This window comes from Camelus bactrianus, chromosome 27 (genome assembly GCF_048773025.1).
Source record: "Camelus bactrianus isolate YW-2024 breed Bactrian camel chromosome 27, ASM4877302v1, whole genome shotgun sequence".
In the NCBI taxonomy this organism is placed as follows: Eukaryota; Metazoa; Chordata; class Mammalia; order Artiodactyla; family Camelidae; genus Camelus; species Camelus bactrianus.
This window is the reverse complement of record NC_133565.1, coordinates 36,153,342-36,178,680: the sequence shown is the minus strand read 5'-3', so window position 1 is coordinate 36,178,680 and position 25,339 is coordinate 36,153,342. Positions and strand designations below refer to the sequence as shown.

At 55.2% G+C, this 25,339-nt stretch overlaps 1 long non-coding RNA gene across 1 annotated transcript in view; it reads right to left on the bottom strand.

Moving 5' to 3' along the window:
* Positions 1-1,370: 1,370 nt before the first annotated feature.
* Positions 1,371-25,339, bottom strand: part of LOC141575222 (uncharacterized) — a 68,269-nt gene continuing 44,300 nt past the window's right edge. The window contains exons 2-3 of the long non-coding RNA XR_012502640.1: positions 3,053-3,274; positions 1,371-1,773 (exon numbers count right to left, since the gene is read on the bottom strand). This is a non-coding gene — a long non-coding RNA (uncharacterized LOC141575222). The remainder of the gene's footprint in view (positions 1,774-3,052; positions 3,275-25,339) is intronic.

Sequence of the window (25,339 nt, the reverse complement as noted above, 5' to 3'; positions counted from 1 at the left end):
CGAAGGAGCCCAAGGTGGGCGGACAGGAGAGGCACTGAGGACCCGGAAACAGCAGCTATGGGGATGGGCTGGAGCTGGTCAGAGGGAGCGAGGGGTCCAGGGACTCCCAGGTTGGACGGCTCAGCTGGGAGGTGCCACTGCTGCCCCTCATCAGGTCACTTCTCCCTGGGCCTTCGTGTCTGTAAAACAAGGAGCCGAGTTCTCCAGGGTCCTCTTCACGTTACTTCCTAACCCCAAAGCCCCAGAGCTGTGAGGGCAGGGCCCAGGTAAGCTGGACGAGTCGCAAAGAACTTTGGGAACAGACTGGATATGAGCAGCACCGTGGAAAGAAGGACTCGGATGGACGGATGGGACAAAGGAGGGGAGAAGAGGTGCGGCCCCAGCGCACGCCAAGGCGGGGCGATGGCAGGCTTCAGGACCAGCCACGGAAGTCATCCATCACTTGGGACATGGAGGGTCTGTGCTCAGGACTGGGTACAAATCGCTTTTTGTGCACGAGATGTCATCAGAGTTGTTCAAAAACTACACTTGACACGTCAGCGTTTGGAATGAACTTATTTACAAAACAGAAACAGACTCACAGAAAACACACTTACGGTTACTGGGGGAAGAGAGGGTGGGGAGGGATAAAATGGGAGTTTGGGAGTCGCGGATACACACTACTATATATAAAATAGATAAACAACAAGGTCCTACTGTAGAGCACAGGGAAGTACATTCAATAGTTTATAATAACCTATAATGAAAAAGAAGAGGAGAAGGAATATATATTGTATGTATAACTGAATCATTATGTTGTACACCGGAAACTAACACAAAATTGTAAATCAACCAAACTTCAATTGAAAAAACAAAGGAAATAGGGGAAAATTTAAAAAAAAAAAAAAAAAAAGACAAGCTTACCTGCAATCGCAGCATGAATCACGGTTCCGCCTTGTCTGTGAAACTGGTCCTCACTGGGTCTCCGCTTCCGCTCCGTGAAGTAGGGGGTCCTGTTCTTCCTGCTTCCCGGGGCTCCTGTGGGGGTCAGTCAGGCGGTGCCCGGTAACCCAGGCTCTGAGAAACATCACCCCGTATCTAAACACAAGGTGCTGTTGTGTTTAGTTTCAATGAAAACTCTGAAAGTGGCCTTCTCCAGCCTGCTGGCAACGAGCCATTTGCTCACAGACCTCTGCTCGCTGCTCGCGTTCGGAAACGTTACCAACCCTGGGAATATTCACACCGCCCCCCGGCAGAAGCAGTAAAACCGGGGGTGATAAAGTTGAAACATGCTCTGGTTTATGAAACAGTGCGACTCTAAGTAAAGCACAGTGGAGAGTCGCATGGTTAAAAAGAAAAGAGAGAGAGACAAGGAGACAGTAAAACCTCCCGTCTCAAATATTTGGAATCAATAAATACATTATGAAAATAACACATTAGCCACACGAGGGCTGCTCATCTGCCAGGAGAGGACTCCTGACAGCTGGAGAGCAGCACGGGGGACGGCGCGCCCGCCTCCTACCACCTCAGTGTGAGTGATGGATGCCTGGCCCCTGGCGCCCCCAGCCCCCAGCAACCACGCGTTCCCCTTGCACAGATGGAAGACAGACTGCTGGTGGGGAGAACTCCTTGAAAGGGCGCACACATCCGGACTCTGTCGCCAGCAAGCTAAGGGAAGTTTTCAGGGCCCCAGTCTCTCCATCTGCAAAATGGATTGAACTGGATCAGGACTGAGTTTTTTTCCCTTTGTGTTAATTAATTTTCCATCTTGTCAAAAGCAAACTGGTAAAACCCCTGTAAGAAACACAGAAAAGAAAACCAGAATTGCTGTCACCAGCATGAAAATGAAGCAGAGCTGTGACCACCTGCTCCCCCTGCCTCTCCCCTAAAACCCCAGGGCTCCAAATAAAACAGTCCCAAAACCACTGTTCGGGTGACCCTTTAAAGTGTGACTTTCTGTGATTTTACGATTCTTTTGACTCTGATTCTCCAGCCTTCTCTGGTCTTCCGTGACATCTGACCTTACTTCCTGAGGCTGTGTGTGCCACACAAGCTCTGTCTCACCTGCAGAGCGCCCCCTGACACAGGGTCACACGTGTGGATGTGCTGGCACGGGGCCTGGGGTCCGGCAGCGGCTTGAGAAGAGCCCCCTCCCTTTCTGGGGCCCCGGCCTTGCCAGGGGTGCCAACTTCCAACTCAGCCAGCTGGGCTCCACCCACCGAGAGTCCAGATCAGCTCCTTTCTGTGGAGGCCCTCATAGCTGTGGCTCATGTGTGTCTGTGTCTCTGTGTGTGTGTGTGTGTGTGTGTGTGTGTGTGTGTTGGGAGGCACCTGTCCCCACCACCTCCGTGCCGGGACCATGCCCCTTGTCCCTGTAGAGTTGTTTGCACTCCCTGGCTTCTCCCACTAGGGCCCGATGGGGCATGTGTGAACAGTGTTTTCAAAAAACCTAGATGATGTTTTTTCAAACAAAACTGTTTTTTTATTGCTGCTCCCAGCCCACCTAGCACCAGCTGCGATGAGAAGCACTTGTATGGTAAAGTGCTGCTGATGAAACTGCTCCCGCCGGAGCTCAGCTCTGCACTCCCGCGACGCGCTGTTGCTCCTGGCCCTGGCCCTGCCCCTTGGGGCTCCTTCCCGGCCTCTCCCCGCGTCCCCATCCTCCCTGCTCCTCCCACCTGCCCATTCTCCTCTCCCCTCCTACTCTTTCTTTCTACTCTCTCTCTCACCCCACCTTTCCTTTAGCGTCCTCTGACTGCCTCCCCTCTGCTCCCCTTCCCTACCTCTGTATCTCTCCCGTTTCCGGCCCCCCGGCCCCCCCACCCATGTCCCCGGCAGCTCAGTGAGACCTGCTGGGAGGGCCCAGGCTTCTCTGCAGCCCAGGCCTAAGCAGTAGGCCCCGCTCTGCGCAGCTGCCTGTGCTGTGAGGACCCCACCCCCACCCCCAGAAAGGCCTCTGGGATGGGCGAGCAAAGGAGGGCGATGGGAAAAGGGGACAGTCTGAGGAGGTGCGTGAGGGATTGGTTACACACATGGGAGGCTTAAAAGCTCAGTGAAGAAGTTTGCCTTTGACCTGAAGTCCGGTCCCGTCCTGAGAGTGTTCACAGCTGCGGCAACACAGTCTTGCCTTTCTTTACACTGCAGCGGTCCAGTTCTGTCAAGGCTCCGGCTCCATCGTTTCTGGCCCCTTTCTCCGACAGACAGCTTTCCTATGTGTCTACGTGTCTGCTCAGGTCTCATGGATGCAGCAGGTCGGCCAGCAGCAGTGAGGGCCAAGGACCTTCTTGTTCTCCTCCTGCGGGAGACAGAAGCGAGCACAGCTTCCCACAGCACTCTCCTGCGGGCGGGAAGGGGCTTCCTGAGGAACCCCCAGCGCACCTCTCATTGTCCAGAGTCGGAGCACATGCGCTTTCCTGAACCAGTCACTGGCAAGGATGAAAGAAAGCCCCTCGTGTCAAGCAGGCGCCCCCCCCTGGGCGGAGGGCCAGCCTCCCAGGCTCAGCCTGCTGCCCGAGAAGGCGGAGTGGGTGAGTGCTGAAGAGTCACCCACAGCACCCTCTGCACTTACAGTCCCCCCAGGGGAACACGGGGACAGGGCAGAGGGTCCAGGAAGACCTGGGCCGGCAAGGGCTGTCTTCCCAGAGCAGCAACATACACTACATTAAAATTAGCACAGATACATCGTGGAGCAGAATGCACAGTGCACACGCAGCTTTACATTAAAGCACGATGGGGCAGGGGAAGGCAGAGCTCAGTGGCAGAGAGCATGCTTAGCATGCATGGGCTCCTGGGTTCAATCCCCAGTGCCTCCGATTACAGAAATAATAACAAAAAATAAAAACAAATAAACCTAATTACCTCCCTGCTCCACCAAAAAAAAAAAAAAAAGCTAAAATTACAGCATGAGACTTTGAAGGAATTGTCTGCTTCATTAAGCTGCGTGAGGGTCAGCTCACACTTGTTTTGATTATTACTGGATGTCTAACATGTGGAAAATGCACACAGAAAACTTGCTGAATGAGTGAACGAATGAACAAATGATGGAGACAGGCAATTTCAGGCTCCCTCCAGACCTGGGGGTACCGTCCTCTCTCCTTTGCTATTGGGGTGCTTTGGCAGAAAAGTTTGGAAGACACTGCAGTAAACAGAGGGGGTGCGTAGGCAGCTGTCTTCCTCTGTTTAATAGCAGTCTTGTTGAGATATAGTGCATAGGCTATAAAACCCACCCCTTTAAAGGGTACAATTCAGTGGTTTTTAGTACATTCACAGCATTGTGTGACCATCGCCCACTACCTGGGATTTCTGGAGCCAGGTGGGGGAGATTCACACCCACAAAGAGTGAGGGCTCAGGGCTGTGAGTGGCTGGAGGCAGATGGGGCCTGGATGGAGGAAAGTGTGTCCAGTGGAAGCAGAGAGAAACGCCAGAAAGTGCTTGCAACATTAAAGGGGGTAGGATGGAGGCTGGGTCTCAGGTTGGTGACAGCAAGATGGGAGAAGGGAGGGCTCCCGGAGAAGAGGGTGCAAAGATGGCAAATACCGGCTTGGGGGCTGCCCGTGGTGGGAGGAGACATGCAGGACAAAGGTGCCCCTCGTTTCCAAGCCAGCAGATTTCGGCGGCTCTATGCAGGTGCACAGCAAGCCGGGCTGCAGCCGAGAGCAGCGGTGTCTTTCCAGCTCGCCCGCCTCCCGGGGCAGAGACGCGGGTCCCCAGGCGCAGGCCACGGGGAGGCGCAGAGCTGGCACGACCTACCCTAACCGCCCAGAGAACAGCACCCCAGGTACCGTCCTCCCTGCCGCAGGCTCCTGAGCGCAGCTACTCAGAAGAAGTATCTCACGGATGGAGCTGATTCAGTCAGAAGACAAAAATGAATGTGTTCCACCCACGGGGGTTCCCCTCAGGAGTTCTGGAACTTTCCGCAGTGGTGCCCAGGGGATGGGGGGGCAGATATCCAGCCCCATCTAGTAGGGCGTTCCGGGAGTCCAGGGAGTGGCTTTCCGGAGGTGCTCAGCAAAGAGAGCCTTGGCAAGACCAGGCGAAGCAATGTCCTGAGTACAGGGCAGGAGGGTGGCCTGAGCACCTGGGCGGAGGCAAAGCCCTGAGCCCAGGACCCGTCTCTGCCTCTAGTGAGCTGCCTGGGGCTTAGAGTCCTCAGCTCGAAAGTGGAAAGATAAGACTAGTTCAGAATTGCCCCCAAAAGTTTTCCTTTGAATGCTGGGCCCTCTGGGTGTCCCTAGAAAAACGTTAAGGACACGCCAAATACTGTTACCCTCCTGGAGGCAGAAAAGCTTGGAGTCTCGCAGTGAAGGAAGCCGTTGCCTTTGCTCGATTTAGAACTTTCCCAGATATTTGATGGATGAGGCCAGAGTGGGGAGCTTAGAACATCACTTTCTAATGCCATCTAGAAACAGCACCCTTCTCCCAGGTGAACCCTCCTTCTCGGGCTCCCCGTGTCTTTGTCTCCCAGTTTCCCCATTAAAGCACAAGTACTTTCAGGTGGAAATCTGAAGTACTTTCAGTACTTTCAGATTAAGCCATTACGAGTTGACACTTTGGCCGGGGCTGAACTAAGAGCTTGCTGAGCACACGCTGGGCCTGGGGTGAAGGGCAGGAGAGGGTGTCAGGGGATGGAGACAGTGAAGACCCAACTGTGTCATTTAGCAACTCAGAGCGTCTCTAAGGAGGGGAGAGTCCCACTGAGTCATGTGAATCGTGTGTGCTGCCGCCAAACCAGAAAGCTGGCATTGTTCAGATGAGGAAAACCCCCAGCGCAGCCCAGAGAACGGGGTGGCCTGCCCCGACCCCACGGAGAATCAGCAGCAGGCAGGGCGGGCCCCCAGGCCCCCAGGCCCCAGGGCCGGTGCTCTCCAGGCAGTGCCAAGCGGACTGAAGTCCGTGGCTGCCCTCCCCGCGTCCACGATGCCTGACTCCCCGGCCCGTTGTCCGTCTGTTCCCAGGAAGGGTTTCTCCTGACAGAAAATGGAGGGGAAAGGGCAGGGAAATATTCCCCAGTGGCTGATCTGACAGCTACAAATTTCACTTTGTGCTACGTGCTGACCTCCAATTGTTTCCCACGCAGCCTGGGACCGAGAGGCCAGTAAATCCTAGCGGTGGTTAACACCCCCTCTGGCACCCCCAGCCTTAGTTAGAACACACAGTCATGGCTCTCCGCAAATTTCAGCAGATTTTTCATCTTCTGCAGGACCCAATGAACTATAACTCAGCCAAGGACCCACTGGGGCCTGAGAAATTCGTGGTGACCTGGAGGGCCAGAGCTGGGAGGAAACTCAGAGTTGCTGGCCCAACCTCCCCTCATCTAGGTGGGAGGACCCAGGACCAGAGGGGCCGACAGTGGCCGCGAAGGAACCCCTCCCCCTGTGGTTCTTGCCACTCGACCAAGCTGCCTCCATCGGTTTATTAATAGAACGAGGGACCTGGGGTCATTTGGTTAACCTGTCCCCAGAGACCTCCTTAAAGGAACGCTTGGATGTGGGCGAGGGAACAACAGGTTTGTGATCACAGAAGAGACCCCCACCCCTGCCCCTTAACAGTCGGTGGTCTTGGCCACGGAATGCTCCCTCCCTGCTGAGCCTCAGTTTTCTCAGCTGTGCAATGGGAATGACAACTGTCCCTGCCCACAAGAATTATCCTGAGGAGTCAATGAGCTGGCAAATGGAAGTCCTCACCCAGCGCCTGCACAAAATCACCGAGAACCTCCCTGAAGCTGAGTGAGGCTCGGGACTAGTCAGCTGAGAACAGCTCTGCTCAGTTGAGACCGAGTCAGGAATAGGGTGACCTGCAGGTAAACTGGGATCAACAGCCCACGAGGGCTCTGCCCTGGGCAGTGTCAGATGTGTGTCGATTCCCCCACTGGATTAGGGGGCCTGGTGGCAAGGATGGAATTATAAACTCCCGAAGGTCCCCCCATGGGGTACTGAGCTCCAGGAAGGTACCCGTAGACATTGGCTGAATGTGTGTGTGCACACAGTGTCTGGTTAGCATGGTGAAGACAATACATGGTGCACAGGGTGCTGACAAAAGAACGAATAGTTGGGAGGGGAATCGCCCAGTGCGTCCGCACTTGCGCACGCACACACGCGCGCACACAGAGCTGGCCAAGAAGCCAAGCTCAGCACTGACCTCGCAGACTTCATCCCGTGGCCAATGAAACAGCGCCAGACTCTCCGACCCTCCTCCATGCATGCAGTTTCAGGGCTGGAATCCACTGAGGGGCCAGATCTTTCTCCTAACCCTGCCCTGCCTCTTCAGCAGAAAGAACTCCCACGTAGGGTCTGTAGAACGCAGTTTGATCTCAGCATGACCCGAACTAGCTGTGTGACTCTGAGAAACTCACTTCGCCTCTCTGAGCTTCCATGTAACCACCTGTGAAAGGGAGAGATGGAGCTCCCCGGGCCTGTCTCTGAGGCAAACCACAGCCCACGGGAGATGTGAAAGACAGATCATCAAATCTAATGCCTTTTGAATATTTACTTTAGCAGAAGAATCTTTAAATTCTTTTCTAAACTCAACACCCCGCCTTCTGAGACAGAGCTGCTCAGGCTGAGATGGTGATGGGGGCTGGCCTTGGTGAAACACTATTTGAAAAACACCTGCCTCGTGTTAAAGGTGAGGAAACTGAGGCTCAGAGAAGGCCGCCCCATCAAGGTCACAAGCCCTCCACAGAAGCCCAAATCCCTGGGAGGCTCTTAGCTCCCTGGGCGGGAACAGGAAGGCAGATTAGAACCCCCACTTCTGTGGTGCAGCCCCGAGGGCCCCTTGGCCACCTGAGGCCCCTAAGAGCCTCCACGGTTACCAGGCAACCAGCACCAGCGCCCAGCGCTCCCCATTAGCACCTCACAGCTGTCCCTGCAGCCAAGACTGGTTCAGAAGAGGCTGCCTGGCTGGCAGGTAGGAACAAAGGGATTAGGCCCCATTTGACAGACAGTGTCCCTGCCATTTGCATGTCATTAAGCTGCAGACCACTTAGCAGAGGGGGACACATAGCTGCAGAGTCCCTGCCAAGCTGGGGCACAGAAGCGCCGGCTGCATTTGCATGTTGGACACCTGCCCTGAGCCACAGGAGTGAGTGAATTGGAAAAGAAAGAAAAAGATTTTCTTGAAAGAGAAGACTGGGGGGCTGGGGTGGTACCCTCCTCTCGATGGTGACCCCAGATCTTCCCTGTCTCCCTCCCAAACTGTGCTACAAGCTGGAATAGACCTTTCCTGGGGGGAAAGGGCTTTCTTGCTCGGAGAGTGCAAACTTGGCACCTACAATGGCTTGGGAGAAGACAGGGACGTTCTAACACCCCGGGCTTATCTGGGACCCCCCAGCCAGCATCCTCACGCTGCACACACACACCCTAGCCTAGCCAAAATAAAGGGAAAAAGAAAACGGAAGAAAGGAACACAGGCCACATTTGCTCTGCCCTCCCCTTCCGAGGCCTCCTGGGGGCTCCTGATTGACAGGACGCTAAACGCAAGAGGTTCCTGTGCTAGAGAGAGAGATTTTCTTGAAGCATTCAACTCCTGACCTTTCAGAGCTTGGGGAGCAGAATGATTTTCAGTCACTTAGGCCTGAGTGAAAGCTATGTGAATTGATCGACTGCAGGGCTCAGGCCTCCCGAGGTCTCGGTGTTATGTCATTAAAATCTTACAATCGAGTTACCCTAATGTATTCCAGCAGCCACCTTCTCAGAGGCGAGTAGTAAATAGACCCAGAGTTTCAAGGCACAAAGCGCTTTCTCCGAAGCCTGCTCCAGACCTGGGGGGGCCAGCGGCCCGGGGCCTGGGGCCTGGGGCCCGTGGCCGGGCCGGCTTCAGCCACCTGGGGCTTCCTTTCGGGGCCTCTCTGAGAGCACGAGGCTGCCGCTGTGGCTTCTCTCCCTCTGCCTCGCTTCGCTCGTAAAGCTGCCCGAGCCTCCGGCCACGGGCGGCCGCGTCGCTGGGCCTGCCTGACGGGGCTCGTCGTCGTCGTCGTCGTCGTCGTCGCCGCCGCCGCCCTCCCCGGCAGCCGCGACTGGGCTGGCGCCGCACCGGCCCAGGCCGCGCCAGTGCGGGCCTGCCCTGGGGCGGCGCCCACCGCTCGCCGAGGGCGCGAGTCGGGAGCGCGCACGTGGGCCGCGCCCCCGCGGCCGGGCTGCCGAGCGCAGGCGGCACGGCGTTGGCGGGAGGGGGCCAAGGGCGGACTGACGTCCGAGGCCCCTTCTTCAGCTCTGCGTGCGAGCTGCCCTCGCAGCTTCACGGCTCCCCGGGGCTTCCGTCAGCCGTCGCTCGTTTCTGTGGCCCGCAGCCGCCGCGGGCTCGGGGGCGTGAGGAGGACGGGAGACGCGACCGAGCCTGGCCGCGCGGCCGGAGGTTCGGACCCCAGCGGCCCCCGGGGGACGCCTGGCGCGCAGCCCCCTCGCCGCCTCTCCCGGGGCTGCGGCGTCGCCACGCGCCTCCCGCCGTCCTTGCGACCCGCTCCCTCCGACTTCTGGTTCCACGTGGCCACCGTGGCCCGCGGGCCTTCCCAGCCGCCACCTGAACCGCGCCCTCCTCTCCACGGGTCTTGGCGCCCTGTCCAGGTGAAGCTCCAGGGCCAAAGGAAAACAGAACCGGCTCGGCTCGGCCCCCCTCTCCGAGCCAGGCCCCCTCACAGGTCAGCCGGGAGCCCGCGCCCGAGCCCATCAGCTGAGGCGACGGGGCCGTGCACCCCACGGTGCGAACACGGCCACCCGGCCGCAGGGCTCACAGGCCGGCCAGCTCGCCCAGTTAGGGGCGCAGCATCTGCAGCACAGACCGCCTCGTCTGGACCAGGCGCGTCCCCTGCCCGGACGCAGACACTTCGTCTGAGGCGCAGGACTTCAGCTGGCGGTGGGAGCCCTCCCCCATTTCAAGGAGCTTGCTCCCAGGTGCCTCTCTGGTGTGCTCCTTGTTCGAATTGCAAATGGAGTCTCCGCATAAACCCTACATAACTCAGAACCCATGTTGGCGGTATCTTATTTTTCAACTTCTTTTTTTTTTTAATTGAATGAACATATTTTCTGCAAGCCGTTCTACCTTGGTGAAGTCTGTTCCCCTGTGATTCATCAGAGTAATAACTAGAAACACCATTATTTGGCTCCATCCTCCTGCTGAGAACATCACATAACTGAGAAATGTTGATGCGTCTCCCAGAGTGGTGGGGAGCAGCGAAGGGGGCGGCGAGGGGAGGAGGAGGGAACAAACGAAGGGCTGTGTGCACACACACCGGCGGGCAGGCATCCGGAGCGGGGGAAACGCCGACCCACACGTGGAGGCTGACCACACAAACACACTTGGAGGCACAGAGAGAACCACACACACGTCTCTCCTCGGGCATGTCACACTTGAGGAAAAGAAGAGGAAAAAATAAACAAATACATAGAATTTCAAAGTGAGAAGGGAGGTTGGTGAGCTGGTCCAATTGCCTCGTTTAACATACAAGAAAAACCAAGTTCAGAAAGACAGCAGATACCCTCACGTGTCCCGTTTGCAGACACCCATGTTCCTAGGTTTCTGCCTAGAAATACATAGATCAACTTATCTGAGATGAAAAGTATATTTCTGTGTATGTTTAGTGAGCTCTTGTGCCTGAGTTAGACTTTCAGACATCATCATTCTGATCAAAGGTGTGACTGAAATAGTCTTACTGGTTTTTTTAATTTGTTTTTAATGACATTTATTAGATTGGCTGAGCACCTGGAAATACTTTCAGATGGTTCTCCTCAGGGCAGAGAAGCCCCACAATGAATGTCTTACAAACTCTTGTGTGCTTTTAGGGGCTGTGTGAATAAAGATTCTTAAGCTTGGACAAGTCAACCTTCTAACTCAGGTTTCCGGGAACCTTCCCATTTCTTGTCCAGTTTTACTGGCACTTCCTTCGTCCAGCCCTCGTCACCTCCTGCCTGGATGACTGCCTTGTCTACGGCCTGTTCCCAAACTCTCCCCTGACCCTCTCTTCCTCTCACCTTCAGGCTAATGTTGCTAAGCCATCTTGCCTTTGCTTCTTCCAGTAACCCCATCCACCTCCGCACGGCTCATCATCTTCTGGGCACAAGAGAAAGTACCCGACTCAAACACATTTACAGCCTGGCGGGGACAAATGGGATATTAATAGGTTCACATAAATGGATACTCGAGGGGCAAAGGCTGCGTTCTGAGGTTTAACTGATACCATCAAAAACATCCCTTTTCCTCCGTCTCTCAACTCTGTTTTCCTTCGCAGCAACTCTTTCTCTCCTTTTGCTTTCAACTTTTCAGCGTCCCTGTGACTTATCCTGATTCTAAAACAATATAGAGCTGAGACTTAAAAAATTCAATCTGAAGATCTCTGTATTTTAATAAGAAACTGAAATCCATTGAAATATATTGTGGTTACGAGTCTATTTGGATTTATTTATACCATTTTAATTCTTGTATTATTTTTACTGATTTTTTATGCTCCTTTTTCATCCTTCTGTTTGAGTGATCTTTTTTTATTCTCGTCTTTTCCTTTTACTGGCTTGTAGATTACACATTGTTTTAGCAGCTTCCTTGATTTTTTTTTTTAACACGGACACTTAATAAAATCTGAAGTTAAGAAAAATCTGTATCATCCAACAATGTAAGATCTTACAACACTTTAACCGCTGTCGGCCCCCTGCCACCTTGTGTTACTCTTATGCGGTGCCTGAGATCCAGACTGCTTTGTATCCCATAGTTACCTAATAGCACCACTACTCTGCGCAGGGAATAGTTGGCTGGAGTCACCCGCATTTTAACATCTTCTTTCCTGACTGGCCCTTCCTGCACCTCCGTCCTTGTTTCCAGGTAGAACTTTCTCCTTCCTTAAATAGCCCTGCCATAGATTTTCCAAAGAGGATCTGTTAGCAGGAATCCCTGTTAGGCTTTGTCTGAAATGCCTTTTCTTTTCCTTTTTTTTCTGGCTCTTCATTAGAACCCTAATTTGGAAGCCCCCCCTCCACTCTTTGAAGGCATCCCCTTTCTCCTTGTTTCTACAGCTGCTACTGGAAGCTGCTTTTGCTTCTACGTTGCTAACTGTTTTGCCTTTAGAATAATCTACCCTTTCTCTATTCTCTCTGTTCTCTCTCTTAAGACCTTTCTTTCTGTCCCTGGTACTCTGCAATTTTAGTACGTGCGTGATGTTCCGGGGGGGGGGGTTATTTTATTTATCCTGATTGGGATTATCTGTGATTCCCAAATTTGAGGATTAATAGGGATCAGCAATTTGGAAATATTCTTATCCCTGGTCTTGTCTGATACTGCCCGTCTCTCATCCTCTGTTGCTCCGATTTGACGTGCGTGGGGCCTTCTCGTCCTGTCTTCCATGTCTCTGAACCACTCTTTCACATTTCTGTCTTTTTAACTCTCTGCATGCTAAGTATTTCCTCAACCATATTTTCAAGTTCACTGATCCCCTTTCCAACTGTGTTTAATCTGCTTTTTAACTCATCCACTTTTTTAAAAAAAATCCATCACTATTTTTTCATTTCTAGTAATTCTTTTGATTTTTTTTGCAATGTGAAAGTTATTTTCTCATACTGTCATGCTACTTTTTATGTTATCGATTACCCCTTCACGTATGTACTCATTTCAAGCACACATTTTGTTACAGACTAGTTCTGCTCCCCAGAATTTTTGTGGGTAGCAGGTGCTCTTTGTTGAGTCTCCTGACTCTTGCCCCAGGTGGGCAGGTGCCTTGTGTGCCCCATCACGCAGGAGCACAAGGCTACTTTCAGCAGTGATTTACCTGTGGAGCATCCTTTGGGTTGATGGCATGTTGCCCAAAAGTCTGAGTTTGCTTCTGAACAGTCCCCCAAGGACATCGCTATCTCTCCTAGCATAACTTTTCCGTTAATTTATAGATTTGGGGATTCCCAGACCATGACATACCTCAACCCCTCCCAAGAAATAGGCTTGCATTATACATTATCGGGGGAGACGTCCCCTCTCCAGAGCTCAGGCCAAGATACACATTCAACTAAACAAAAGAAGCCGACACACAGCTTCCCTCTCCCCTCCCGGTGGGAGACGTTCTCCCAGCCCCCCTCCTGCTCCAGGCACAGCGTTTGAAGGGCTCCAGCTTTACGCAGGCTGCTCATCGCAGACCCAGCACAGGCTCAGAGCCTTGCCTCCTGCTGCCGGGAGGACCTAATCCCATGTCCAGGCTGCCGAGCTCGTCACTGCCCATCCTGCCCAAGGGCAGCGGCAGCCTCGGTTCATATGTCAGTGCTCGGATTTCTGTCTCGTCTCCAATGGGGCGCCTTGTGAGTCCCCGTGTGCTTTGTAAACTCAGATGTCTTGGACCTGCCTACACCTACATCTTTAGCATGTCTGCTTTGTAATTTATACATGATTTTTAAAGAAATTTTCTGAAGGAGGCATTTGGGGTTGGCTGTCTAGGCAAATGTTACCAGGAACAGGTCTCTGCTTTTCTCCACGTTGGCTCCACTCCCAGAACCGTCTGCTCACTGTGGTGGCATCAGTGGCCCCGCAATGCCAGGCCTGCCTGGGCCTCAGAGACAGAGGGAGCAGAGGGCGGCGCGGCTCACTCCTGAGCAGGGATAACAACCGCTGGCCTGACCTGGGGGGACTGGCCATCTCTGGACCAATTACAATGACTCAGTCGCCCTTCACGGGAGAGACTGGCATAAGGCCCCCCAAACCACATGACCACATGCCAACATCAGAAAAGGGGGAAACAGGTGCTCGACAAGTGAGAACAACAGGTGTCAACCACACTTTGAGATGCGCGAGGTCTCCTCACGCTATCCTCGCCCTGTGCACACAGCTACTCGGGGGGAAGGCTGGCCCTGGAAGGCTGGCCCCTGACTCCCGCCTCAGACGCTTAGTCAAGACTAGAGGCCTCGGCCCAGCAGACCTGGCCTCACGGTCCCCAGCCCTGCCTTATCGGTCCAGCCTCGTCTCTCACTGCTTCTCTACTTGCTAGACCATGTTCAGTTTCACCTTTGAGCTCCATTCGGGCGTCCCTGTACCTGTGACAGCCCCGCCCCGGCTTCCAGCCAAGCAGAGTGCAGGGCCTGGAGCAGGGGTGACCAATACGTCCCCATCTCAGGCCAGCTCTGTCCGCGGGCGGGCATGTGTGAGATGGCACGACAAGGCTGCATCCAGACTCAGTGGGCGTCGTAGGTCTGGTTGCCCGAAGCAGAGCCAGGGGCGGGTATTCCTGTGTGTTTCATTTCTAAAGGGAATGCTCTCCGGAAAAAACCTGTAAAAAAGTGAGGGATGTGGGAGAGGAAGCTAAAGGAAGACGTGGTTTCAGCCGGAGCCTGATCCACAGGGGATGAACGGTACTGTGGGGCTGCCACTCCACTTAATGAGGCTTTCGTACGCCTGCCTCAGCCAGTCATTGGCGTGGGCTGACCCTGGGGATGGGCGGGAGGAGACTGTGACCCCCCAGGCATCTCCTGGAGAGGAGCCTCCCGTCTGCTGAGGGAGCCGCTCCAGAGAAAGGTGCGGCCGAGACCGGTTAGCACTGAGCATGCAGGACGGCCGGGCAGCCAGGGCGGCGGGACAGACCGCGGTGGCTGATTAACGACGAGCTATGAAGGCTGCCCTCTGCCTAGCACTCACATGCCAGGCGCTGTCCCTAGTCCTTGGCACGTGTCCTCTCCTTTACTGCTGGCAACAACCAGAGAGCTACGAGCCGTTATTTCCCAAGGCTGCAGCTACGGAGGCCGAGCTACGCGCAGAGAATGTAACTGCTGACGGCCGCGCAGTGCGCACCCAGAACCCACGCGGGACTCCTTGCTGACGCCTGCGGTGGGTCTGAGAGGCAGGAGCGGCCACGCTGGGGGCACGAGTGCACCACTTTGAGGACGCTGGCCTGGCCTGTGCGGGAGTCTTCCCCTTTCTGATGCTCCGGTCCTTACCTGGGGCTCTGCAGCCTCCCAGCTCACACTGTGCCGGCCACACCTGGAGGATGGCGTCTCCTTCCCAAAGCTTCCATCTGAAAGGGGAACTGACCACACAGGGGTCATCTGGAATGGAGCCGCCAGCCAGGGTGGTGAGAGATTTGGAAATCGGGACACGTGGAGAAGGGACTGGGGATGTTGACCCTAGACGGACATTCTGAGAGGAACCGCAGGGTCTCAGAGCAGAAAAGGATGCTGAGTTCACAGATTCCGACGGACAGGGGCAGAGACCCGGAGAGGCCGGGTGACTGATCCAGGTCTGGTGCCTGGTGGTTCTAACCCAGGCCAGTGGAAGTTTGCCTGTCGGCGCTCGGGGAGCACAGAGCCCTGGTCTGCAGCACTTGCCTGCTTCTGTGGAGCAAACACTCCCACTGTGGCCAGTTTCCAGCTCCCAATGTGCCACCCCTGAATGCAGAGCTGGGAGCGATGTGCACCCTCGGCTGCTGTGAGTTGGGAGAAGCTGGCTCCTGCCTGGGAGGCACCAGTGACTCCCCGTACAGAGCTCGTCCTGCAGGACCAGTAATTCCCCAACACCGATCCCATAAGACACCCGCTAAAGGAGCGCTCTGAGGTTGCACAACGTGAAAGCCACAGCATTCTCTGAATCCCGTGCTCAGAGCACGATCTGGTGCATTAGTTTACTAAAGGTCCCCAAAGTCCCACAGTAAAGAAACCCGTGTAAGCTCAAGACTCTCCCGGCCTGCCTGACCACCCATTTCATCACATCCCTCTGAGCAACTTCCCTGGAGCCAGGGGTCAACGGGACACACTTTGGACTTTGCATAAACAAAGGACTGTCACTGAGAAGGAGGGTCAACCCCCTGTTGTTCTGCTTTGCATGGAAATGGGGCCAGAGAGTTGCTACCAGGGGAGACAGAATTCAAATCAATAGGAGCGTCTTTCTAATAAGGAGACCAGCCAGCAGCAGCAGGAGGCTAGGGCCTGAAGGCCTAGAGAGGAAGAGCCAGAGTTCAGGCTGGGCTGGCAGCGGCTTCCTACACCTTCTAACCGCTGGCAAGGCAGTCGGAGAAGAGGCCCCCGGGGACTGTCTGTGCAGCACCAGGAGCCTACTAGCCTGAAGAGCAGGGCCTCTGCGTGAAAACAGAGATTCCAACGCTTATTTATGTGTGTGGTACAACTTTAGAAGGACTCGGATGTCATCACATACCAAAATATACTTCTTGGATGTCTGGATTCTGCATTAATTTCACATTAGAGCTTTATTTCTTTAGCTTACTGCTGTATTCCATGTCTAAATGCACATTCTCCTGGGGAAGGGGGAGTTTGCCATGAGCTACCGTGGGCCAAGTATATCCCTGCAGTGTGCTTCGGTTCCCAGCTCCTCGCAGGGAGCAGGTTTTGTGTGGGGAGGGAGGACTCGGGGACAGGGGAGGGGACAGGGTCCTGGGTGCCTGGGGTGGTGACGAGGGAGCCTGCAGGCCAGAACGGAGCAGGAGCGCCAAAGCCCGCCTTGGCGCCTTCACGACTGTGTCTGGGGCTGGGCTTGTCCTAGAGATGTCCCAGAACTATTTTGGGAGGCAGCAAATTTAGCTGGTGGCTGGTTTGCAAATCATCCAGATATGTTAGTATTTCTGATGAGACAATCTGTCTCAGAGTAAGACATTTAAAGCCTTTACAACCAAAAGGGATTTGCCTTTTTGCACACTGTCACCCTAAAAGCACAGCCTGCCTCGCTGGCCAAACCCAGCAGCGGGCACAGAGCTCACAGCCACACTAGCTCCGCTTGTACAGAGCCTTCCAGGTGAAAACTTGCTTCCATATTTAATCTGGCAGAATTCTCAAAACAGCCTGAAATAGCAAGCGGTCTGCTTTTTTGATTTTTATTTTACAAGTGGAGAAGCTGAGGCACTCACCTAAGGTTACCTAGGGAGTAGACGGCAGAGCTGAGACTTCAGCCCAAGGTTTTCAGATTTCAAATCCCACTGTGACTAATTTTTTTCAATTTGATTTGCATTTTTAACAAGGTAATGTAAGTATCATAATTTAAACCGTCAAATGGTTCAAGAAGGCTTTTTGTGAAAGGCAGCGGCCCAAGGCCCAGCCCTGATTTCCCATAATCCACAGCCAAGCACTTTCCATTTTCTGGCTATTTCGTGTATTTATCATCATATTTCTAAGTAAAATGTTTAAACTTCCAGCTCTCGATTTTAAAACATGTAGACATACAGTCAGCCCTCTGTATCTGAGGGTTCTGCATCTGTGGGTTCAACCAACTGCGACAAAAAGTATTCCAGAAAAAAAAAAAATTTCCAGAAAGTTCCAAAAAGCAGAACTTGAATTTGCCGCACTGGCAACGATTTACATAGCATTTACATCGTATTTACAACGATTTACATAGCATTTACATTGTATTAGGCATCCCAAGGAATCTTGAGATGATTTAAAGTAGGAGGACGTGCTTAGGTTACACGCCAACACTATGCCATTTTGCACAGGGGACTTGAGCATCCTTAGATTTTGGCATCCACGGGGTTGGGGGAGAGGGGGCGATCCTGAAACCAACCCCCCAAGGACACCAAGGGACAGAAGGAACCTAAAATCTTCCTTCTGTGGAAGGTGAAGTTTGATTTTGCACACCACACTCACACATGCTCAGACACACAGTTTCTATTTCTGCTCTGGTAGCTGTAGTTCCAGTCCCCCTGACTGCTCCTTTTGTATAGCTCACTGTTTTTGTTGCACAGACAATGCGTCTCATCTCTCTGAGATTTTCCTTTCTTAGCTGGAGTTTCCATCTTCTCCCTGCTTTGTCGCGCTCTCTTCTGAGCTCCTTTTCCATTGGTTCCATGTTGACATCCGTCTTTCAAGTTAGAGACTGTCCTCAAATATCTGACTACCCTTGTTTCCTACAGACACCTATACTCATCAGATGCTAAAGGGCGTCTGGCGCCCAGCGGGGTGGCCTCAGGATGAGAGCGAGGCCGCCGAGTCTGCATGGCACGCCCACCTGGGTGGTATCTGTCAGAACTATCCCTTAGGACTGTGGGTTTTCCCAGAAAAATCACCCGATCTTCTGTCCCTGGGGAAGGAACACGGTTTGGAAGGTGACTCTAAGCCTGGCCCCCAGCACTCTGGAAGGCAAGTCGTTGAAAGGCTCGCACCTTCACTCTCCAGACCTACGCTCAATGTCACCTGAATTCAGCGGCACTGCTCCCAGGCCGGGGCTCCCCCATTCAGTCTCTCCAAGAGCAAAGCTCACTTCCGCTGGCTGGGGGAGAAACGCGGTGCGGTGGCACTCAGGGAGGAGGAAAGCGTGGGCAAACTTTTTCAGTTGTAGGTCACACCAGGCCAGTTCCTGGGAAACAGACTCCAAGTTTTGCCTGCAGGAATGAAGGGTATCGGGGAGTGTCTGCCGCATGAGTGACGATGGGGACACAAGAGAAGCCAGAGAAGCGGTCAGGCAGAGGGAGGAGGGGACCCCGTTGCAGGGGCCCTGGAGCCGAACCGGCCCTGCAGAGTTGGCCCTGAAGCAGCAGGGCTGGACCTCTGCTCCCTCACTGACCAGCCTTTGGAGGTCAGTAGTGACCCTGGGCAAGAGAATTCTCTCTCACTAAGAGCAACTCGTACAGAAAGACTTGAGCTGAGAATCACCAATGCTGCCAACAAGCTGCAGAAATGGGTGTGTAGAGCTGGGGGACACAGAGCAGCACACGCTGTGACCACTGCAGTGACCTCGCACTGCTCCAGTGACTTGCCTCCATAGGACCCTCTATAGAGTTCTACTTGGTCCCTTTTCCGGGGGAAACACAGCGGAGGAAGGCATGTCCCCCACCCAAGCCCATCACCGCTCTGGCTGTAATGAGACCCCTGTCTAGACTCACCTTACCTTAGCGAGTGTCTGCGCTGGACCAGGTGGGAAGGTGGGGAGGGACCCAGACTGTCGTCCCCGAGGGGCCTGAGCTCAGCTGGCCCTGCGGAAGCTCTGAGGCTGGGGTGGACCTTCAGCGTCTCCCCATCTTCGGGGAAGGGAACAGAAACTTCGTGTTGCTGCGCCCGCCAGTCACTGGACGTCTGCTCCCCCCGGGGGAGGACACGACCCTGGGCGAGGTGCCTTCTTTGGTTGAGGGTAACTCTTGGTGAGGAACTTCTGCCCAACAGCATTCCCGGAAGCTGGGGAAACGGGCTCTGAGGGGGGCCACCACACGCCCCCTACCAGCTCTGCTGCTCTCGGCCCCGCCCCACACCGCAGCCCCGGGGGGTGCCCGGTGCCTCCAGCCCCCGAGTCTCGCTTCAGTGCATCCGCCCAGCCCACCCCCCCTCCCTTGTCTTCAGAGGGGCCTGGCTGTCTCCACTCTGATGACCCATCCTCCACCACTTCTTTTACTTCCCAGCTTCAAAAACCTTATCAGAATCTCCTCACCGATGGCGTCCCCTCTTACTCTTCCCCATGTGCATTTATGCCCCTTTTTATTCCTTTCTTGTTGTTTTAGTAGGGTCTGAGGGAGTGAAAGTAAACATGCATTTACTCTGCCATCAGTGCAACGTCCATCACTGCAATGTTGTTAAAACTGTGGTCTGAACCCTGCCTTCTTCCCATCACCCTGCCTCCTTGGAATTCCAGAAGCTTCCATCATGTAGTCTGTGAGCCTTGACCGAACTTCATCTGTGGCAGAGTGTCCTCCTACAGTCAGACTTTGCCTGTCACCTCCACCTGGAGAGGAGCTCTTCCACCTGTCCCAACGTGACTCCTTGGGAACTTCCAATCCCCCCGACCCTGGGGACGGGGTCGGGCCTCCCCCTCCCCCTTCACAGCTCCCTTCCCTCGCCTGAAAGGCTCCCTTCTTTGCCTACGGTCCCTAGCTTGGAGCTCCCATGCCCCAGCCGTGATCCAGCCTGGTCAGCCCTCAAACCATCGTTTCTCAAAGAGGAGCACAGAACATCCTGGGGTGCACGCCACTGTTTCGGGGGAAACAAAGTCATAGGATAAATATGGGGCATTATTTGGAGTCTCAACGTTTGCCCTGTTGGACAAACAGAATTAGGGATGTATGTAAGTTTTTCCCACCCAGCAAATAGGTGCTGTGTTCCGACACTGCCCTGGGAGACAGAGTCTCATGCTTAAAGGTGGAGTCCTGAGTAACCTTTTCCCTTGAAGTGATCACACGTGCTGCGCAGGAGCCAATCACTTACGAGTCAGCAGAGACCCCCTGCGTGCCCTGCGCGTGCCACACATACGACAGGCTAGAGACGAACAGGGAACAAGACTGAGGGACCCCTGGCCTCGGGGGACCGCCGTCCTAGTGGACAGAAATAGTGGCCCTGTGAAAACAGAAACGCCCCCCTGGCTGCGTAAACACTCCTCTGAGTGAGTAAAATGAAAAATTAATTTAACAACCCCAAAAAGATCTCCTTACTAATAGTCATATCTTTTCTTGTGAAGGGAAAGAAAAGCTGAGACAGAAAATTCTGCAAGTCCATTAAGGAACCGAAACCAAGAAACATAACCTTGTAGACTAGAGGTTCAAAATGGGCTTGAGAAACAGAACATCAGGGCTCTCCGGGGAGATGGTCAAGTCGGAGCCAAAGGCATGAGCACTGAAGTAAGAGGAGCCTGAGCTAATGAGAAGGGAGCAGAACGTGGAGGAGCCTGGGGAGGGAAGGTGACGGGATGAAGTGCCGGACTGAGAGGAAGGTGGCAGGGGCCAGGGCACCTCTGGCGCCATCACTGACAGGCCAAGTGTGGCCTCCTTCCCCTGGCGGGGTGCGGAGCAGGGGCAGCTGCCGAAGGACCTGGGAGTCCCGAAGTGAAGCAGGGAACCTGAAAATGGCCCCGGGCTCACACTCCTGCCTCCTGACTTCTGGCCAGGATGGAACCAGTATGTGGCGAGGGACAGAGCCTCCAGGCGTCAGGCTGTCCCTCGCTTCTGGGGCCAGGCTGGTAGTCGGCTTCGTCTTCTCCAGTCCTGCCCTTGCTCCCTCCCCTCTGTCCACCGGGCTCTCTCTGGAGCCCCATCTTGGTCCAGGTGTTTCTCCTTCGGGGGGCAGGGGGCAGCTGAAGCTGGTGTCTAAGTGCCAGGAACCAGTCTTCGTTCCCCGGTAAAGGAGTCACAGGTACGGAGGAGCAGGGCAGACACTGGGGCCCAGGGACAGGACCAGGGTGGGGACTTCTCGTCAGGGTCCCCAGACCCGTTCCACTGGACAGCCCGGAGCAAGGCACACCTCAGACTTCGTCTCTTCGGCCAACAAGCAGCAGCTCCCACAAGTAGTCCTCGGCTGGGCCCCCGCACGCTCAGCCCGGGCTTAGGAAGACCCCTCCGTCCCAGCCGACTCGTCCCGCGGGGTCCAGAGAGCACACAGAGCAACTCCAGGCGCACACCCCTGGGCCAGGGCCACCGACAGCCGGCCTCCCATCTCGGTCACACTTGACCCGCTGTCGCTGATGCTCTGAAGCACCACAGACGAAGTCCCTCTGGGGGAGAGCTGGGGTGTGGGAGGGTCTCAGACACACAGAGGGCCTCGGGGCTCTGAGCCAGCACCCGCCCTGGCCTCTGCCGCCCCCACCCTCACCCTAAGCAGGTGCTCGCTGAAGTGACAAGGACAGCGATGATGCGGGTGGGAGCACATGAGTTATGGCTGCCTGTGCCTCGTAAACAAGCCTGGTGCCCGCCTGTCCCCATGAATCACCGCGGAGCCTAATCCTTCATTAGAACATTCAGCAGTAATTGCTGGCGAAATGCCACTTGCCTTTTTCTCATTTTAACAAAACATTTATGCATGAAAGATTTAATGCCAGGTATCAAGCATATCATTGTAAATTTACCACTAATTAAGCCTAATTAAAATAATTAAATGGCTGCGGAGTCACCATGTGAATTAAAATCGCTTCTCCTCCACCAGCCTATTTCTCACTAGCCAGAGCCCCCCGTTTCGGAGACAAATATATCTCTTTCTCTTGATTTTTCTCCATCGGCCTGCTCAGCTTCACGCGGGGTATTTGCACGGCCAAGGAGATTTGATAATTAAGATAATGCTGTGATTTGACGGTGCGGTTTTTCAATTTCAGGACCCCAGGAGATTTTCCTTTATCTCGGTGAAGTATAGACAATTTGACAAATCTGTTGCTCGGAGCAGTCGCTGGCGTTTGCATATTCATTACTCACAGGATTTTTAATCAAAGTAGCTGACGGACCTCTTGCACCACAAATAACTCGGTCATGAATAATTTATCCGCGCTCCCTGGCTGGGCCACGAGCCCTGGCGCCCCGGGGCCCCTGATTGGCGCACCAGGGCTGGCCTGCCCCGAGCAGCACATGGCCGCGCCAGATGTTTGGGTCTCCATATGTGCGCAGCTCATCAAAAACGGCAACGGCCCGCACCCAGGGGCCTCTGCCGTCCCCAGACAGGCCATCTGGAGTTGGAGGGGAAGGCAAACCACCGCGCGTCGCGGGAAGCGTGTTTATCTTTGGTATTGAGGGCTGCGGCTGCGGAGGGGTGCGCGGGGGCCGCGGGGATGCGCGGGACGCTGAGATCTGGGGCGGCAGGACACGGCGGTGCCCGGGAAGCTGGGAAGCTCCAGGCGGGCAGTTCCACATCTTCCCACGACTTCCTCCGGCTGCCTGCACTGCTCCTTAGGCTCCTGTCCGGGCACCCCAGCCACCCCGTATGCACACACACATCTTCCCCCCGACCCCTGGGCCCCGCCGACCCCCTCACTGTCTGTGCCACACCTTCACCTGCAGTTCTCAGCCCCTCTGCCGCTACGAGCAGGGCTGGCTCAGCCTCTCCCGCCGCTGCAGGCCCTCCTGCCGAGGCCTCACCCCTAATCATCATCAAATCCACTTAATTTACCCACACGCCACATTAACTGTATTTTACATTTAAGTGTGGAAGAGGTGAGCGGAGATGCAGTTGACTGGGTGACATCATAGCACGTTCTGTAGGCATTTAATGGGCCATTTACTCGTTTTGATTTTGCATTTTTCTTTTCCTTTGGAGCCCACGGCGACTCCTCCCTGGGCCTCAGGCGCTCCTGTGGGCTCCCGACAAGCACGGGAGGCCTGGCGTTGGGCCCCCGCGCCAAGCGGCTTCAAAGGCCCTGGTCCACATGTCAGCCTTCACCTCACACACGACTCACAGGGTGGAACCTCCTGTGACCCCCACCTCGGAGGCTGAGGGGATGCGCCTCCCTGGGTTTCTCAAGCACTCCAGGCCCGCTCCGGCCACCACACCTGCGGTGAATGCTAGATGGCACGACCCCCTCTCCGCTGCACAGGGAGCTTGGGATGGCCGCGCGGTGTCCATCTATCTCTGTCCCCCACACCCAGGGTCACACTTGGGAAATAAAGGAACCTTGGACTTCCTGTTTCAAAGAACAGGAGCAAGGATCTGGGAAGGGAAATGAAGCCAGAATTAGTCTGGAAGTGTGGATGGAAGGCAGACGGGCTGGGGGTGACCCCGGCCACAGGCCTCTGTGCAGGGTGGGAAGGAGGGCGCTTCTCAGCCAACAGCCAACATCCGTGAGTGCGGGGTGAGGGTGCCCTGGGCCACATCTGCCGTGTCACGCAGGGGTCCCCTGTCCTGAGGACTGGGATCAAAGGAGCAGCCCCGTCCAGGAATCTGACCTGACAAAGGTGGCCCTTGGCGGCAGACCCCCCCCCAACGGGGGCGCAGGTGGTCGCACGCCCCCTGCAGTGCGGTGGGTGAGGCAGCACCACAGTGACCGCCTCCCGCCATCCAGCCCCGCACCCCCGAGGGCTGGGGAGGCGCCGCCAGGCAGGCAGGGCTCCAGGAGCAGAGGGACAGCGAGGAGTGCTCCCGGGGGGGGGGGGGGGCGACAGACGCCCGGGGCCCGGAGCGCGGTGGCCACCCTGCTCACACCAGAGCCTTCACGGCCACTCGCGGCCCTCTCATTCTCCGTCCACTCTCCTTGGGGAACCCCCCCACCAGACGGTGCTTATTAGACCAGACGTGTCGACCCCGGACGACCCCGCACCTCACCCTCTTCAGGAACAGTGCCCCTGCCCGGAGCACCCCTCCCGAGGGAAGCGGAGACCAGGTGGTGGCTCTGAACCCTGGGGGCTGGAGGGCCCCTGACCGAGGGGCCGCCAATGCAGAGAGCGGGGTAAGGTCAGGACTGGGGGGGGCAGTCAGGCTTTTCCCTCTGGAATTTTAGCAGGGACATAAGGAGAGAAGGTCCGATGAGGCGAGAAGAAAGTTATGAAGACCCAGAGAAAGGAGCAGTCACGCTAGTGGTGGAGCTTGGAGTAAAAATGTGCCACTTGGCCCCTGAGGGAGGAGATAAAAGCACCTGGTCCCTAGAGACGACTGGGCTGCTGGAGACGGTCACTCCTGGGAGCTGAGAGAGCCGTTCTCTCACCACCACGCTACCTTTGGGGATCCTTGAGGTCAACCACACGACTGGGGTCTGCTCCTTGCCCCTGAAGAGCCCAGCCCTCACTGCTCCATGCTGATCACCACCCCCTCCGGGCGGCCTCCCCAGGGGCTCCTGCCTCGCAGACCTCCTCCCCACTGCCGGCCAGGAGCGCGCACTGGAGCAAGTGGAGCAGCAGCCGTGCGAACAATTGCGACAGCATTGCAGTGACGCACCTCGCTCAGAACTCCCCAGCCGCCATCTGCAGCCGTGACCGTTCTGGGGTGCATTTCAGAGCCTGGAATGATTAGTCTTGCTTGTTTGTGCTGGAGTCAGAGCAATAATGCGTACTCCCAATTCCTTGACAGCTAACTCTATTTTTTATTGTCTTTGTGTTCTTTGTTTCTTTGTGTTTGTTGAATTTGCAAAATCTATGTTTAATAGCATTATTATAATTTTCGGCCCCAAGGAATGCTTTTGCTGATGTTCCCAACTCAGCAAACGCGTCTGGAAGACCCACTGGGTGGAAGGCAGGACGCGGGACCTGGAGCACAGCGATGCTGCTGGTGGTGAGAACAGCGACTCGCTGGCCTGTTCAGTTCTCCCAGCGACCCTGCCTAATGGTGCTCTTATGATCCCGATGTTTACCAGTTTGCCAGTGAAGAAACTGCGGTCACACAGCAGGGAAGTGGTAGAGCCGGGACTGGAACCTGGGAATCTGGTTCCCTGATGCACATTCATTTTCACGGTTAGAAAAAGAAAATAAAAGCCTGTGGAAAGCTTCCTGTCTAACAGTGGAAGCCGACCCAGAAACAGGCCGCCTGAGCTCTCACGTTAAGCGCTGAGAGAACACAGTGGATGCTTGAAAGCTGTAGCTTTCTTTACATAACATGTAGCTGCATTAATTCAAACTCTGAGTTTTCATTACTTAAACTGATGGTAGACGACAACTGTGACCACGGGGCTACTGAGCGTAGAAGCGTCTCTGGAGCCGGGCCTGCTGTCGGGGGTGGGGGGGCGCCGGCTCCCGAGCTGGGGAGCGAGCAGGGCCGCGCCCCTCCGCACGCTGACGGCGCGCGCGCACAGCCGTCCAGTCCG